Genomic DNA, 13699 nt, shown 5'->3' on the forward strand with positions numbered 1-13699 from the left:
TCTGCATCATAGAGACTGTCTTAAAGGTACCTTGTTCTAATAACTTAATCAAGGACTGAACGTAACACAAGGTCATAATAACATTGGCAATTTCACTGTGAATTATGTACAAGTACCCGTGGGTTCCTCCAGAATTCACTAGAGATGGCGATGTCAGCCGCTGTGGACACTGAATCACAGGGCCGAAATGGTGCCAGAAACTCAGAGCAGGGACCAGAAGGTCTCTGGATGCCTGGGGTTGGGCTGAAGGAGTAGGATCAATCCAGATTTAGGTGGGCTGGATTCAAAAGGTAAGTAAGTAAGTAAGTAAGTAAGTAAGTAAGTAAGTAAGTAAGTAAGTAAGTAAGTAAGTAAGTAAGTAAGTAAGTAAGTAAGTAAGTAAGTAAGTAAGTAAGTAAGTAAGTAAGTAAGTAAGTAAGTAAGTAAGTAAGTAAGTAAGTAAGTAAGTAAGTAAGTAAGTAAGTAAGTAAGTAAGTAAGTAAGTAAGTAAGTAAGTAAGTAAGTAAGTAAGTAAGTAAGTAAGTAAGTAAGTAAGTAAAGACTTTATTTATATAGCACCCTTCCCAGCATGAATGCACAGTGCTTCACAAGTTTAAAACTAAAAAGAAAATTAACAAGGCAATTCATAAAAACATACAATGTAAAAACAGTGTAAAATCAGAGCTTCACAAGTAAAAAAAACAAAAGAACAGGTCAATTAATAAAAACATACAATATAAAAACAGGCACGGACAGGGCGGTCGTCCATACGTCCACGGAGCAGTACCTCCGGCTTGGTCGGTCGTCCATACTAACACAATTGGCAGTGTTGGCGGGTGGGAAGCCGGTGGGGTGTGTATCCGGATCGTTGTAAACAGCGACTCCTACAGGTCGGTCGGGGCGCCTGCTCAGCAAGGAAGGGAACTGGGGGAAGTAGTGTGATCCTAGGGGCCACTGCTTCAAAAGCTCGGTCCCCCTTAATCTTTAGCCTGGTTCGGGGCACCACTAGGAGGCCCTGATCAGAAGACCTTAGGAACCGGCTGGAATTATAGGGGTGTATGAGGTCTGAGATGTACGTGGGGGCTTGACTGTGAACTGCTCTGTATGTAAAAACTAGGACCTTGAATTGGATCTTGAACTGGACAAGAAGCCAATGCAGGGAGGCCAGGACTGGTGTGATATGGCAGGATTTCTTGGACCTGGTAAGCAACCTAGCAGCAGCATTTTGGACCAGTTGTAGCCGGTCCACTGAGGCTTTGCTCAGGCATGTAAATAAAGAGTTGCAGTAGTCCAGCCTAGATTGAATAAAAGCATGAATAGCCATTTCTAGCTCTGCATGCAATAAAATAGCCTGGAGTTTGGCTATATTCCTGAGGTGGAAAAACCCGGTACGGTCAGGGATTTTACGTGCTTCTCGAGTACCATGGACTGGTTAAATGTTACGCCAAGATTTGTTATATTTGCGTGAACCTTTCCCTTGAGCGGTCCCAAGGGATTTGTTACCCTGGAGGCAATTTCTTCCGGAGCTGTAATTTAAATGTCTGTCTACAGACAGGAACATAGTCCGGCTTACCCCTGACATCAACCACAAAAGCCTTGGCCTCTAGGATGCAGAAAAATTGGTCACAGGGTGGCTGACGATGCCTACGTGGGCGTCATGAATGAATGAAAACATTTAAAATGGACACCACAGCTACATTGGACCAGCCACAGTGGACAGACCAGATGCGTTGTTTTGTGTGTTTATAGCACAAGTGCTAGTTATATTATCATACTGGCCAATCGCGTCTCGCTCTGCCATTATGAGATATCATCTCTCCAGCACCTACTGTGCCTGTGGAAACTTTTTCACATGCACCCCACCTGCACGTGACCACGCCCACTCCCATGCGTGCCTCTACAAGAGGCAGGAAGTGGTCACGCTTACACCCTTCCTTATTCTTTTCCATCCGCGGAAGCTGCTCATATGCACTTCAACCAGGTGGAACGTTATTATGAAGCGAAGGGAGAAATTACGCAATGTTGGACTTTCGCCAGAAGTACGCCAGCCCCCGGACCCTTCTCGGCACGTCCGGACGGGACGTCGGTCCTATTCTGAACTTTCCTCGTCTCTTGGCAGTGGACCGATGGACTACGCGCGGCGTTTGGCAGTCGAGCCATGCCGTGCTCAGGTAGGACCGACAACGACAGGCGTTGGTACTAGCATATTCAATACTACTTGTAAGAGCCAATTTACATGGTTGTAGTGCCATGTGTTATATTTTATGCATTTGTTTTGTTTGATGTATTTATGTTGTTCTTCCTGTATACATTGTGCCTGCCAGCCTGCCAAATTGGGTTTGTGGCATCAGTTCCCGTTGCTCACCAGTAGGTGACATACGTAGCTACTTAATGGGTAACGGGACTGATGACAGGCAGGTGTGTTTGGTTACCGGCAGAGCTTAACAGTTTTTGACCGTTGTCACGTCGTCACGTCACTTCGACACGTTGTTTGGTTATCGTTTTGTTTGTAGTGTATAGTGTTTGTTTGTTCATATTAGCGGTGCCGTTTACTTATATCACAGGCAAATTGTGCTTTCGGTATTTATAAGGTAAATAAACCCATTTGGGGTATTATTGGAACGGACCTTGTGGATATACATTTTTTCACCAGACGAGTACCCAGCACGAGCAACAGACGCGTCAACTATATGTTTTAGCTCCTCAAGGGCTTTACAGATTTATTGTTTTGTTAAGTCAAGTTGGCCCTTATACTACTCGTTGTCTCGTGAGACGACCGGGCGATGTGTTGGTGCGGGGGGGCTGGGTATTGGATGAATGTGGTCAACATGACTCGTTGTTGAATGTGCCAATTCATCCTGGCACGCGCAGCTACTGCTAATGCTAATGTTTTGGGGCTCCGTTCCATGTGTCCCGACGGGACTGTCTTCAGTTTTCCCTCTGCTTAATCATTTCATTACCGACGGTCAATCAGTGTCTAATGTTGTGGGTTGGCTGGGGCTTATTTACCCCTTATACGGGTGGATGGCCTGATGACAGGGCTCAGGACATGTGTGCATTTATGAATCTAAGAATTGAAAATGGGGGACCCTGATGTAGACAAGACAAACGTTTTTCTCTGATCTGCATCCCCTTAACAATTGTGTGTATTGGGCCGTGGTAAGTGTGCCCATTCTGCAACCTGTTAATGGAGTTTTCGTTCTTTCATTCATTTATCCCTTACACGGGTGCACAGGTGTGCCGCAGTGGAGGTTATTGCATGCATGACTACTAGTGAAGCACTAAGTATTAGACGGTCCTTTGCCCTGACATGGTAGAACGGTAAGAGGCGAGTCGGCCCGGCAGGTGGCTGAGTGGGCTGATGAAGCGTATACCGCTGCAGTACAGAATTAGCAGAAACTAATAACATTGCTCAATTGGCTCTTTTTTCTGTCGAAAATGGTGTCAGTGGTGGGGCCTTAGGGCTAGCCGACGCCAAGACCATCGCGCAAGGTTTTGAGGTTATTCACCTTTCTTTTTTTTTTCTTTTTTTGGTTTTCTATTTCCCCCCCTACCTGGTTGTTGTGTGCATGTTCCTCCTACTGGTCGGTACAAGGGAACCCTGAAGTCTACCACATGCTTCCTCCGACACATGTGGAGACAGCCAGTGGCTCTCTTTTCACCTGGCAGCGAGGACTCTCATTGGTGAAGCGTAACGCGTAACCATTTCCTGCCTTTCGCTGAGCAGGCGCCCAGACCAGACCTGTAGGCATCGCTGTCCACAACGCCAGATTACCACCCTCGACTTCCCTCCCGCTAACTCAGCCAAACGAGTTAGTATGACGACCGGCCCAAGCCGCAGGCAATGCTGACTCCGGGAGTCGAGACCGCAGCCTCTTGCATTGGTGATGAGCGCAATCTCCGCTACGCCATCCGACCGCCTGGTTATTCAGCTTTTGACCCAGCCGCAAGCTATAACCGCAGGGAGGGCTAGGATGCTGTCAACGGTTGTTCACAGGCATCTTTGGTTGGAGCAATCTCCCCTTGAGGAGAGCAGGGTTCTCCTCCTCAGGGCTCCCCTCTCCGCAGATGGACTTTGGTCTGTCCACGGAGGCGCGTGTGGTATTTGACCTGGGCTCCACGCCGCCCCACACCACGCAGCCAGAGGTGAGAGCACAGCCTCACCAGCGGCTGTGGCGAGGCCCCCGGCCATGTGTCCCCCGGCTGAGATGACCTGGACACAAAGAGAACAGGTGGTCACGGTGCCGACAGCCTCGGTGGCCGAGGGATCGGCTATATTAGATGGGCACGGCCTGAAAAACCGTTGCCATCTAGCTGTGTCTAGCACGCTCTCCGGTTACTCCCCCCCGCTACACTACGGGACTCAAGGCTCTGATTTGTCCCCTTTGGCTGCGGGCCGCGTTCTTCCAGTGAAGCGCAAGCGGACCCACATATCGCTTCTCATGGAGACAGGGGCTGACACCCAGTTGCTAGCTAGGCCTGGGTCTGTCTATGAGAATGCTGTGCTGTCAGGAGGCTCCCACACCACACGTCCTGCGTCTGTGTTTGGTGAGCCTGGTGTTGTATCTGTTGACGGAGCAGCGTTCCCTGTATCTAAAACATTTTGTCAGAGGGGGAACCCTAGGCCCAGGAGGTGGCAGCGTGGGTTCCCCCAGCCCCACCCTCGCCAGACTGGGTATTATGTTAGTGCCTCCCCCAGCCGGACGTCCGGCGGTGGTCAGTCAGGCACGCGTAATTTGGGTGGTAGTAATATCACTACAGGGCTACGGTGTGTAGGGGCTCACCCTATCGGGCAGTGTGGGGACCACACACCATGCATGTCCAGCTGCAGAGCAGGCTGTCCCCAGCAAGCTAAGCCGGGAAGATGCTCAGCGGGGGAGCCTCTGTCACCAGGGGTGATGGCCGCTCCCCCCGTATCAGTGATGGCCGCTCCCCCCGTGCGATTGCCTCGTTGGTAGAGTCAGGGTGCGATATCCCGGCTCCGCGAGACACCCTGTTCGTGCGGTTGGCGAGTCCAGGGTTGACAACGCACAGCGGGAGGGACCGGGCCACCTGTCTACGATTCTTAGCGAACCTGCACCAGTTGGCGGTGGGGGCGCTTTGGGATTTTTACCACGTATGGCTACAGTAGTGCCATATGTCGGTGTGGATGGAGAGAACGCTGATGGCGGGGCTTGTGTTACAGTTTGCACACCCCGCCCTCCGTTTTTGGGTTTGGTATAGACTCTATTGTCAGAGTCCGCGGCAGTGACAGCCCTGGCCGAAGAGATTCATTCTCTGGCGGCGAAGCAGGCCATCGTCGTGGTCCCATGGGAGGACGCGATTAGTGGTGTTTACTCCCGATATTCTCTGGTGCCCAAGAAATCGGGGGGGGGGGGGGGGGGGGTGTCAGACCCATACTGGACCTGTCCCATGGAAGGTTCAGAATGTGACCGTCAACCACCTGTTAAGCGCTGTCAGAGTGGGAGGCTGGTTCGCCTCCATAGACCTGAAGGATGCGTATATCACATCCCGATCTTCCCTCCTAGGACATACCTACGCTTCCTGTTTCAGGGCTTAGCGTTCGGCTACTCTCTGGCTCCTCGCATCTTCACCAAGTCTGTACCTTCTTCTACCCTAGATGACGTTCTGGTCCTCAGCCGGTCAGAGGAGATCGCCAGGTCTCATACCAGGCAGGTGGTTACAGGTGGTGTAACCGTGGGTTACACAGGGAAGTGGCGTATGGTTCGAGAGTGGTGTGAGGGGACTCGGTTCTGTCCTTTCTCCAGTCTATCCTGGATAGGCGGTCGGCCTCGACAGTGAAAGTATACGCCGCAGCTATATCTTCTTATCATGTGGGCTTTGAGGGCAGAACACTGTTCTGCCACCCTCTCACGGGACGTTCCTGCTTGGCGCACGGCGTCTCAAGCCTGTGGAACGTGCTCTGTCTCCGAGTCGAGACCTCCAACTGTTCCTGGAAAGGCTGTTGGGGGCCCCGTTTGAGCCTCTTGAGCAGGCGCCATTGGATCGTCTGTCTTAAGACCGTGTTCCTTTGGCCGTCACTTCCGCTAAACGCGTGGGTGAGCTGTGTGCTCTCTCGGTGCGGTCAGAGTACCTGTCTATTCGGGCCAATAGCAGGTGACTCTGTGGCCTGATATGGCCTTCGTGCCAAAGAATATCCAGAGCTTTATCGCTCCAGGGATATTGTACTTCAGGCGTTTCACCCTCCTCCTCACACTAGTGAGTTGGAGGCGAGCCTTCACTTGTTGTGTCCTGTCCGTGCGCTGAAGGTTTACCTTAGTCGCACGCAGGATCTCAGGGCTACCGATCGACTGTTGTTTGTTACGGTGGCTCTCATGCGGGTAAGGCGCTGTCCAAGCAACGCCTGTCACATTGGTTATGCGAGGGCATTGCGCGAGGGCATTGCGCTCTGCTACACTTTGGCCGGACAGGTTCCCCCCCGCAGGCGTCAGGGCGCACTCCACCCGTGGGTGCCGGCCTCCGCTGCCCTGTTGGGGGGGGGGCCTCGGTGGAGGACATCTGCGCTGCGGCCTCCTGGTCCTCCCCGGGTCCTTTCGTTAGGTTTTACCTCATGGACATGACTGGGGGTTCTGTCTCCCAGGCAGTCCTGAGGTCCGGGACCTCTCCTGCATCCCGCCATCGGGTGGGCTAGCAGGTGTGTGGGTGTGGACCGCGGGGTGCTGTGTCACACGTGGTCCCGCTTGCACTGTGCGTTCTGGGGTGCCTGGTTCCCTTTTTTCGCACATTGGTTGTAGTTGACTGCCTCCCGCCCTTCATTAGGACGGGCGGGTGGACGGGACTCCCCTCCTCCCTGGCGGGGGCTTACGGGCCCTCAGGGGGTGCATTTGACATGGCCACGCGTCCGCTCTGCCCCTTTTGATCTCATAATGGCAGAGCGAGACGCGATTGGCCAGTATGATAATATAACGAAGGTTATCCTATAACCCTAGTTATATGAATACTGGCTGAGCGTCTCGCTCTTCAGCGCCCTGAGGTCCCTTGGATGTGTTCCGCGTATGTAATTCGAACTTGGAAGGGTGTAAGCTTGACCACTTCCTGCCTCTTGTAGAGGCACGCACGGGAGTGGGCGTGGTCACGTGCAGGTGGGGTGCATGTGAAAAAGTTTCCACAGGCACAGTAGGTGCTGGAGAGATGATATCTCATAATGGCAGAGCGAGACGCTCAGCCAGTATTCATATAACTCGGGTTATAGGATAACCTTCGTTTTCAACACTAGTCCATTGAGGCTTAATATAATAAATTTTACAGTAAAATACAGAATTAAAATCACAAATCAGAACAAATATTTTCCAGAGCAAGAGTCCATGATCAAAACAACAAAACCAGTCCGCATATAGTACATATGTGAGCACTGCTGCTTTGATTTCAGCCATACCTTGAGTCATCTGCTGAAGACGTTGGCATTGGACTCCAGTTTTAAGCCAGTAGGCAGAGAGTTCCATAAGTTTGCCCCGTTAACAGAGAAGGCAGACTGTCCAAATTAACTCTTGCACATGGGAACAGTACAGTCACCATTATTGGAAGCTTGTGTGTTTGCTCTACTAGAGCTCCAATGTCTAACCACCAGTCCAGAAAATAATGATGATACATGATTGTGCAAACATTTAAAAACGAGTCTAATATTACAGAAAATTACAAAATGTTCCTCCCTACAACCGACCGGTGGGGGGCATAGTCGAGCAACGTTTAAGACAGGGGAGGGGAGAATTGGAAACACGAAATTGGGATGGGAGAAAAATAGAGAATAAGGAAAAAAAGTGGATTAAAAAAAATTGGTTCTTGTCTAATATGATTCCTAGGTACCTGACCTCATTCACTTCGGCAATTATTTCATTTAAAGTTTGCACCTCAAACAAATCATTTATAGGCCTTTTGCGTATGGAGATACACATAGAGACAGTTTTCTTGACATTCAAGGTCAAATGAGACGACACAAGCCAGTCGGAGATGTTATGTAACACCTGGGTCAGGTGCTCAGCTGCCATGCTAGCTGTTTTAGCAGACACATAGATGACGGTATCGTCAGCGTACATCTGGCAGCTGACACCTGGACAACTTTGCGGTAGGTCATTAATGTACATGGTGAATAACAGTGGCCCAAGTACAGACCCTTAAAATGTTTTAACTTAGACAAAAGAACATTGTGATTAACTGTGTCAAATGCCTTTTTTAGGTCCAGAAACACTGTCCCTACAACATTTCCTTTGACTAATAGACCCTTGACCCTCTCAATAAGATAACAATTAGCTGTTTCTGTGGAATATTTAGGTCTAAACCCGAATTGCTGTGGATGGAGCAATTGATTGGCCTCTAAATGTTCCATCAACTGTCCAGCAACAATCTTCTCTAGGATTTTTGAAATTATATAGGATGGCAATGGGCCTGTAGTTACTTGCCATGTCCTTGTCACCCGACTTATAAATCGGGGTAATTATTGCCGTTTTCCAGCTCTCTGGGAATGTATTTGTTCTTATTGACAGGTTTACTAAGTGAATAATAGGCTCCAGCAAACAGTTCTGGTGTTTCTTAATAAAAGCAGCTAGGGATGTCCCGATCGCATTTTTTTGCTCCCGATCCGATCCCAATCATGTGATTTTTTTTCTGCCGATACCGATCTTTCCCGAACCGATCTTTCACATTAGTAACCGATTTGACGCATTTTTGTCAGAAACTGGCGAAGCGAGACAAGCCCCTCTGTTGCCTCAATAGCCCCTCGAGCGTGGTGGCTCACATTACATTCACCCTGAGCCCCTGAGAATGTGCTTCATACGAGAAATATTAAAAGTTTCAATCTGTTTGCACATTAGTATACATTCACAGTGTTCGACTTACGTAATGATTTGCTCCATTTTGGTCTGAAACGCTAACGATAATCCTCACAAAGCGAATGTTGACATTATCCAGGCGAACGTTAACTTCATTGAAGCAAGGCATTGTAATCAATAAAGCACCAGCCGCCTCCCCCATTCTTTTGTTATTGTTTGTGGCTGTTTCTCAGGTGGCATATTAGATTGGTCGTGTTGAACGCAGCTCTGTTCTTTCCTCCACGCGGAACGTCCGCCTTGCAAACATTGCAACTGGCTATTGGACTGGCTTTAGTTTCAATTTTAAAATGCTTCCAAACTTCTGACATTTTGTCTAGCTGCTCCGAGTCATCAGGTGGACATAACCTGCCGGTGTTGCGGGAGCTTGTAGGTCTGCTATTTTCGGCATACGTCACTGTTGTGCGACGGTGTAAATCAAAGGAAATGTGTTTGTTTTGGCAAATTCTTCTGCTCTGTGTGACAATAAATAAATGAATGATATGTAATTTAAAACCAAAACTAAGGCCTCAGTATGAGTTTAAGACGTACATTATTATTATTTTTTTTACTCTAGATTTTTTTCCCCCGATCCCGATCTTCTGAAAATCATGTGATCAGCCCCCGATCCCGTGATCGGATCGGGACATCCCTAACAGCAGATAAGTTATCAATATCCTTTGCCGTTGAGTTACTCATGTTCACTATTATCTTTTTAACTGTATCACTGGATACCTCTTTGATGTAAAAATCCTCTGAGAGTACATTACCATGTTCCACAGAAGATAACTCAGTTGGTTTAAAATAAGTTGCCAGTTCATGTACAGACTCATGGCGGGTGAAGACACCATGCGGAGGCTGGATGTAACGTGGGACTGGGGAAACCCATGCTGCAATGTGGGCCTTGGCACGAGGACCCTAGCATTCTCCAGGAGCACAGACCCTTGCTGGTCCATGGACCAGGGGCTTGTGATATTGGGGACACCATAGACAAACAAGTAAGGCAGGGTGTCAAGGATGAGGTCCTCCTTAATAACTCTTTCAGTGCCAGCAGGGGGCACACGATTTAGTGCTTGAATGCCCACCATCCACTTCAATGTTAGCGTTAATATCGCCTAATCTATGTTTTAAATTATGGCTATGTGTCTAATCTGCCCCGTCGCTTATCAATGACTCATTTTCCAGTCAACATTGTCGAAGCGGATTGTTTTTTTATCGGGTCATTTCCGTTTTATAGCATCTTGAAAAGCCCTAGTTTTCAAGGGAAATAAAAAGATTCCATAATAAACGGAATATTCTAGAATACACAAAAACGTTCAAATTAAACGCTAGATTATCGATAGTATATGTGTACGTATGCACGCTATATAGGCAATCTGATATCTGATCTGATATATTTCCTGATCGCTCGCACAGCCAAACAGCCACATCACACATAGGGGAAAAGCTTATATCTCCGTGAAAACAGGTCTGATTATCCTAAGACTGGTAAAATAGATTCCTTACCTGAGATCAGATGTTATCCAAAAAGATTATTCCAATTACTGATTCCATTCCAAAAATCTATCGCTTTTATTGATCCAACGCTACATACTGTAAACACATATTACACGCTGTTCTGATGGTCCACAATGACTGGGATCGTCTCCGGTTACATGCGTGAGAAGAAAAACTGTGGATTCCGGATTTTTCTTTTCTCATCCATTTTCATTGAGTCCATTCCAAAAGGGTGCATTACCATCTGGGAGACGATAGGGGGCGCTTTTTTCCACATCTGAGCTCCTGATGGGGCTGGTTTCCCAACGGTAGACTCGGTTGATGAAATATGATGAAACCGTTCACACAGTACGTTAGTCTGGGGATGGTGGTGGTATGGTGGAGCTTCACTCCAAGGCCCTGGGCGATGGCGCTCCAAAGGAGATGTCAGATGGGATGCCAAACTGGGTGACCCAGGTGCAGATGAACCAGCCACAGGGAGGTTCTGTCGACCATTGTGAGAAGAAGTCTTTGTAGCACACATTGCTACATTGTCATGCAGCGAACACACACATGTGAGATGGGCGACACATATAGGAACACACACACACAATGAAATTCCTCTCTGCGCTTGACCTACCCCGTCGTCCTTCCCCCCCAAGGGAAGCCAGGAGCAGACATGGGCTGCGGCGTGGGTCGCGCCCGGGGACCAATCCAAGTGCTCCTATCCGTCTTTGCAAGGGATGCAACAGTGTTAGCGATCTGTTCTGCATGTATTTCTATTGGGTTTATCTCTTTTTCTGGAGAAACCCCTGCGAGCACGGGGAGAACATGACTCCAGACAGAAAGGCCTGGGAGATACCCCACCTTTCTCCAACACGTTCGTGTTTCCGCGTCTCTGATTGGCCAGGTCATGTGACATGTACGCCCAATCGTGGGACAGCACGTTTTACACTGGTTAAGCTTAGGCGCTCTTTCGAAGTTGGTTAAGGTTAGAGTTTGTCTTAGAGCAGGGCGATAGAACACCAGCCCTGATTCCAAACTCTAACCTTAACCAACTTCGAAAGAGTCGACTAAGCTTAACCAGTGATAAACTAGGCGTTAGGTAGTTTGCAGGCTGTTCGACCCGGAAATAGGCGCAGAACTTGCCGTCCCACGATTGGTGCACATGTCGCATGACCTGGCCAATCAGAGCGCAAAACGGGAACCCAGAAACACGGACGAGTTGGAGAAAAGCTACACGCCACCTGGGTCCCCAAGCAGGATTCAAACGCAGGACCTTCTTGCTGTGAGGTGGGTGGTGGAGGTGGGTGAACCCACAGGAGGGTGGCAGGCGTCCCGCCAGGTCTACATTAACATGGTCAAAGGCCTCTCAGGTATTGTGAAAGGTGCCAACAGAGCCCTGGAATGGCACTTTTGACTGCTGACATTCCATGCAGACATTGTTCCAGTCATGAACATCTTTCTTGAGCATGTGCTAGATGAACTCGAAAACCACCAGTTTCTGTGATGACTTCCTGCTTGGTTGTGAAAGGCTGTGGTCATTTCCAGCTGCTGAGCACAACAAGGCATGACTGTCCAGTGTAAATGTCACCCAGGAGCGTGATGGTGATGGTTTATATTGTCTTTGAACCCTCAGGGACTGAACAACATAACACTCAGAGACTACTCTCAGAGTCAACTACATATCCCATACTGTGTTTGAGTATTATAGATTTTATACACCTAAAATCCCATTAAGTCCCATTCAAATATATCAAGGGGAATTGGTCTCTGCTTTGTTAGCAGCAAAGACAAATACATTTTACGACTCACAATCGGCCGATACTGATACCGATATTTGTGGCAAAATATTTTTTTTAAATATTTTTTAAATATATTTTTTTTTGTAATATTTCTTTTTTTGTAATATATATATTTTTTTTTATGAAACTACTGTATATTTGTCTTACAAATTGTGCTCACCGATATGAACATAGGCCTCTTTACTTACTTAAAAAAAGGAAACATCAAGAAATAGCACTATCTCTCTCCCAGTATGTTCTGCAGGGCTGCAGCTAGATACTAGTTCTCCCAGCATGGTCTACCTGCTGGGCTGTAGCAAGATACTATTGTCTCAACCAATGACATTTTGATTGACAGTCGATTCTGCCAATTACGTCACACACCGCTTGCACCCGCCTCTGCTGTTACCACCAATCGGCAAGCGTGTTGCATTTTTTACTTCTGCTTTTGTCCGCCATTGATTTTGACGACAGGTTTTCTAGAACAACAACACAGCGCGGCCAACGTTTAGCTTTTAGCTCCACAGGATGACTTAAATGAGGCATAATGATTTTACTGCAACTAATGTTATAATAAAACAAAGCCTTTCTATACATGTCTGATTGAAAACGTTATTAACAGATTGCAGAATGGGTAAAACTCAGGGCTCTGTGAGCAACGGAAGGAACTGAGCTAGTATGAACGCTTGCTACGTTCGGGTAAATAATATGCTGATGTTATGAACGTGTAACACTAACTATATAATGTTAATGCCACAAAACGAATGCCTTGTTAATCATAAGTAGTAACTTTGATGCAGTAGCTTGTGTGTGTGGGCCGGGGGCGGCGTTGTGCAGGTAGGTCGCGAGTGAACTTTTTTTTGTCTTGACGCTACACAAATTGATGGATATTTATCGGCTACTGCCATCGGCACATTCGAGCTTATCGGCCGATAGGCCGATTGCAGTCAACAAGGCACTTATCGGCCGATACCGATACCCGACCGATACATCGGTGCACCCCTAGTGATAACCCCGGCTGCATCAGTGGACTGGAAAATGTGGAGTACAGGATTTTTTTCCCCATCCATTTTCATTGAGTCCATTCCAAAATCCCTTATGTCATCTGGGAGACGATAGGGGGCGCTTTTTTCCACATATGATCGCCGGCGGCGCTTGGGTATACTAGGGTAGGCTTGCGTGATGCAATATGATTTCAGATCGCTAAAAAAAAAAAATATCTCGTGAGTGGCTTTCAACATAACTATCGGAAACCCGAGATATCTCGTGAGTGGCAGTGAAAGTGTTAAGGATTTCTGACTGGGGGCAGTCATTGGGTCTCATTCACCAACGGACTTAAGACAAAAGATCAGACACATTTTTGTCCTAGCTCCACTTAAGACATTTTCGGGCCGATTTTGGAATTCACCAACGGTCCCTTCTCCTGGATTCGGTCTTAACAAAGAGCAGGATTTAGGAGCGCTGAAGAGCAGTCGTAAGTCGGACAGACTGGTGTGCGCCGTACATGACCATTTTCACGATATTTCACGATCTTTGCGGAGCTATTGTATATTCTATATTATAGCTAGGAGACAATAGTATGGCTCATTTGACAGACACTATTTCTAGTCCAACATGTAAAAAAGAGTGTTTCTACAC

This window comes from Notolepis coatsorum (assembly GCF_963971535.1).
Source record: "Notolepis coatsorum genome assembly, chromosome: 18".
Taxonomy (NCBI): Eukaryota; Metazoa; Chordata; class Actinopteri; order Aulopiformes; family Paralepididae; genus Notolepis; species Notolepis coatsorum.